The sequence below is a fragment of the Arachis ipaensis genome, chromosome B1 (assembly GCF_059453495.1).
Source record: "Arachis ipaensis isolate K30076 ecotype BB chromosome B1, ASM5945349v1, whole genome shotgun sequence".
NCBI lineage: Eukaryota > Viridiplantae > Streptophyta > Magnoliopsida > Fabales > Fabaceae > Arachis > Arachis ipaensis.
This window is the reverse complement of record NC_142436.1, coordinates 84832819-84837935: the sequence shown is the minus strand read 5'-3', so window position 1 is coordinate 84837935 and position 5117 is coordinate 84832819.

Sequence of the window (5117 nt, the reverse complement as noted above, 5' to 3'; positions counted from 1 at the left end):
TTGGGTGAATTCCCAAAGTGGTTGGCTTGTTCCTGGTCACCCTCATCCTCTGCATTCACTCCTTCTTGAGATACTGATGAGGTGGTGACTGCTGCCACCTGGTTCCTTTCCATCTTCTTGGTAAGGTCAGCCAGCTGCTTGGTGATCATTTTGTTTTGAGCCAGCAGCGCGTCTGATAAACCCATATTTCATGAGTTCTTTTGTGCTTAATTAGAGTGATTTATTCAACTCTTCACCTACTTATTCACATTAATTGCATGGTTTTACTTTCCCTTCCTTATTATGTCATATTGTGAAAAACATGTTTTCTAAGCTTTAAAAATTAATTATTTTAATTACCTTTATTTCCATTCGATGTCGTGATTAGTGTGTTGAGTAGCTTCAGGTTTCCTAAGGTTGAATGACTTAAAGGATGAAAAAGGAAACATACAAAAATGGAAGGAGAAGGCAAAACGGAGCCTTAAGGAAACTGGTATCCACGCGATCGCATGGACGACGCGATCGCGTGCCAAGCACGAATCAGCAGCGACGCGGCCGCACGACTGACGCGACCGCGCGCCTTAAGCAGAACGCACATGACGCGGTCGCATGACTGACGCGACCGCGTGGAAAGAAAAAGCTCCAGATGACGCGACCGCGTGACCCACGCGGACGCGTGACAGAGGCCACGTATTAGAATTTACAGAATACGCCCCCAGCAATTTCTGAAGCCCTTTTTGGCCCAGATCCAAGTACAGAAAGCATAGATTAGAGGTTATAAAGTGGAAGAATGCATCCATTCAGAGGGAGCTCGCATAATTTTAGTTTTCAATGATTTAGATTTAGTTGAGAGGGATATCTTCTCCTCTCTCTCTTAAGATTTAGGATTTCTTCTTGTTTTAAGAGTGACTCTCAATCCAGGTTTTATATTTCTTTGTTTTAAACTCCCCCTTCACTTTATTTATTTATTTCAGTATCTGAGTTGGCTATTTACCTTTATAATTGGATCTATGAATTTCTTCCATGTTGCAGACTGTTATTTGAATTAATGATAATTGAGGTATTTTCAGTTTATGATTGTTCTCTTTGATTTAAGTTACCATTGCTTCCCATCTAAGGATATTTTTATTATTCTATCAATTTTACTTTTTCCCCTTTTGGTTTTGGTTAAGAATTCAATAACTCAATAGTTATTAATCTCAATATAATTGATAATCGTTATCTTGCTAATTGAGTTGAACTTAAGTAATCCCAACCTTTTCTTAGGAAATAAATAGGATTCAAAGGTCAATTTCATTAGTCCCTTGACTTTCCTTTACCCTAGTAAAGGTTGACCAAGTGGAGTTTAGATTCAACTTTCATTCTAGTAGAGAAAGATAACTACGTTGGACCTCCAACTTCTCTTACCTTGCCAAAAGTCTGCTTTATAGTATTTATTTATTTTAATTGCCATTTGCTTTACTTGTCATTTAAATTACTTGCTTCACATCTTCTAAACCCCGATTACAACCTTTATAGCCAATAATAAGAACATACTTCCTCGCAGTTCCTTGAGAAGACGACCCGAGGTTTGAATACTCGGTTAACAATTTTTAAAGGGGTTTGTTACTTGTGACACCACTTACTTTCCTAACTCACTAATTTTAATTTACTAATTTCTTTTTACCATACTAACCCTCTTGATCTCTTCTCTGATCACTTTCACTTCCTCTAACTTTCTCACTATGGCATATTGAATTTTTTTCATTCCATTTAACATTAATTCAATCACATTTCAATTACTCATTTTCCTTATTCTATTTCTCCCTTACCGCTTTGAGTTTCCTTTGTTTAAATTGCCTATTTGCTTTCATATTTTATCCATTTCCTGGTTTTCTGTTTTTCAGGATGTCTGCCTCACAAAGGAAAGGCAAAGGCAAGGCTACTGGCAAGCGCAAGAGAGAAGATTCCTCCCAATCCATCATTGCTCTAATGCACGATTCCTCATGGCGGGAGAAGAACTTCAGACATCAGGAAAAAGCTGACCAGCTGCTCCCTTCGACTGATCCTATAAAATTTGCAAATCGGTACTGTGAGCTGAAGTACCCGACTTTTGCAAACTCCAGAAATCTATGCCTGGAACGTACCTTGAAGATTCCAGAAGCCTTCCAGCAATACACCACTGATCAAATCAAGAAACGGGGCTGGTTCTTTCTGGAGAGACCACTGACAGAGGTCAATGCATCTTGGGTACGGGAATTCTATTGCAACTACTACCTTACTACCCTAGATGCAGTGAACCTGAGGGGAAAGCAAATTCTGGTCACTGAGGAGGCCATAGAGACCATTCTTCAGCTCCCAGCCAAGTCCGATCAGCCAGATGGTTATGGACAGGCTGAGGAGGACATGGGCCAGATGCGGTTTGATTAGGATGCTGTGAAGGCACGGATAGCTCTCGACCCTGCTGTTCCTTGGGAGATGGGTCAGGACACCACTATGCCTAGAGGGATCAAGAGAGTGTACTTGAATGATGAGGCTCGGCTATGGTATCAGATCTTGAGCAACTATGTGATGCCGAGTACTCATGAGACTGAGATCCCGGCTGCCATGATCACCCTTCTCTGGTGTGTGTTGGAGGGTAAGGACCTGTACTTGCCTCGTTTTATCCGGCATTATATGGCCAGGGTCCACGTCCGAGGCACCCTCCCCTTTCCTTATCTGGTTACACGGCTAGGCCGTCAGGCTGATGTGCCTTGGGAGGATGCCGATGAGCGACCACCAGCAGTGGACTGCAGGAAGATCATCCCTCACAGTAGGAACTTTCTTGTTTTGGGCTACAGACCACCACCTGTCACTGCTACTGATGAGACAGCCCCTCCGTCTGCTGGACCCTCTTCATTCACAGCTGCCCCAGCTGCCCCTGCTGCCACCACTGCACCTGCACCCGCCTCTGAGCCGGTTTATCGCCTCGTGCACCATCTATTCCGCCATCTTGATCAGATGGAGCGCCGTAACAGGCGCCGGTATGAGAGATTGGAGCGCCGCAGCAGGCGACGCTATTCCCATCTGAAGCTGATGATCAAACAGGGCGCCGACATCCCCTCCGAGCCCGACACACCATCCGAGCCATCAGAGGAGGAGGAGGATGAGCACGAGGGGGAGCCTCATTCCCAGGCAGGGACTCATCAGCAGGCAGGCACAGAGCACGCTACACCACAGCAGGAGGCCCCACATCAGCTTGAGGCTGCAGATCCAGAGATCCCGATCCAGTCAGTCCCCCCACTACAGCAGCCAGACTCTCAGCCCACCACCGCCACAGAGACCCCAACTACCATCCCTACCAGTGATGACACTCCTTCACACCCGGCTTGATTGAGCATCGGGGACAATGCTTCATTTTAAGTGTGGGGAGGTCGCCATCTCTAGCGTTTATGTTGGTGAACTACTACATACTTTTTCTTTTATTTTGGATATTTTTCTGTATTTTTTCTCTTTTTCTTTTGTTGTTATTTTCTGAGTACTTATACATTGCTACTTGTGTATTTTACTCTATTTTCTGCATTCTGCATTTTTTTTGTTCATATTTTAGTTATTTAGTTCATTTTAGTTGTTTAGTTTAGTTTGCAATTCTAACTTATTAGTGGATCAATTAGTATAGTTTACCCTTTTTACATAAGATAGCTTAGTTATAGCTTAGTTTAAATTGACAAATATAAAAAAAAAGAGTAAGCTAGGAACTTGAACATAATAGATTTAGATCCATAAAACCTTGTATATATAGCATTACATGATGTAGTTAAACTGACAACATTTCATCAAGGAGAAACATTAAAACTTCAAAGGCTACCCTAAATTACTTTTTAAGAGAATAATGAGAATTTTTAACTAAACCTGCATGACATACATAAGTGATAAATGATTTTTCAGCTAGAGAACACATAGCCTGTGAGTTTTGAGCTTAACTATATGGTTACATTCAAACCATAATTTTTATTTCTGTGTGTTCCAACCTTCTTTCTTATTCTGGTGTTCTTTACTTTGTTTTAGTCTATATGTCCGATTATAGAATATAGGTACATCTCAAAATAATGATTGAGGCCATCATTTGATTTTAGCTCACTTACCCCAAATAAGCCTACCTTTTACATCACCCTTGTTAGCCCCCTTGAGCCTTTTAAAACCCCTTTATTCTATTTAGCCAAATTACTAGCCTTAAGCAGAAAAACAAAAGAAAATCCCAAGTGAATCCTTGGTTAGCTTAAGATAGAAAATCCTTAATAGAGTTAAATGTGGGAAACCTTTTGGGAACATGGATGATAGAAACAAAAGGTAGAAAAGTTAAAAAAAAATAAAATAAATTTGGGAAGCATGTTCATGAGAAAATTCAAATTAATTAAAATTACCATGTGTATTCAAAAAAAAAGTTAGTTTTCAAGCATGTAAATAAGGGGATGCAAAAAGAACTCCCCAATGCAAAATAAAAAGCAATGCACATGGGATAAAAACAAGAATTGAAACATGAGCATGTGACATCAAAAGCGAGAAAATAGGGAGAATAGGTAAAGAAGCATTATTTTACTAAGTATGTATGTTAGGTGAGATCTTAGTCTAATTAAGGATTCACTTATTAGCTCACTTAGCCTTATACATATATCCTTACTCTTTGCCTTGACCCCATTACAACCTTAATTAAAGACCTCATGAGTTTTGGTATGACTATGTTCTATAATTGTTGATTGGTTAGACGAAAAACAAAGTTATAGAAAGGAAGAATAAAAAGAAGAATAGAGTGATTAACGCAATAAACACTGAGTGATTAGAGAGAAAACACAAAATCCAGTGAGGGTTCAAAAGCTCATTACACATTTATCTTTGATTGTCTTGCAAGTTTTTTTCTCTCATCTCATTTGCAAAAACATGCTTTATTATTTGAGGGTTAGCCATATATGTATATATATCTCCTTGAGAATGTGAAATAATTTGACTACATGTAGGCTTTATATATGAGTGGATGAATTAGAATTGCATGACTCATTACGTAGATGCATTTAGCATAGGTTGCATTTCATAACATTCCATCACTTTAACCTTGATTATTTACCTTGGATTTAGCATGAGGACATGCTAGTGTTTAAGTGTGGGGAGGTTGATAAACCCAT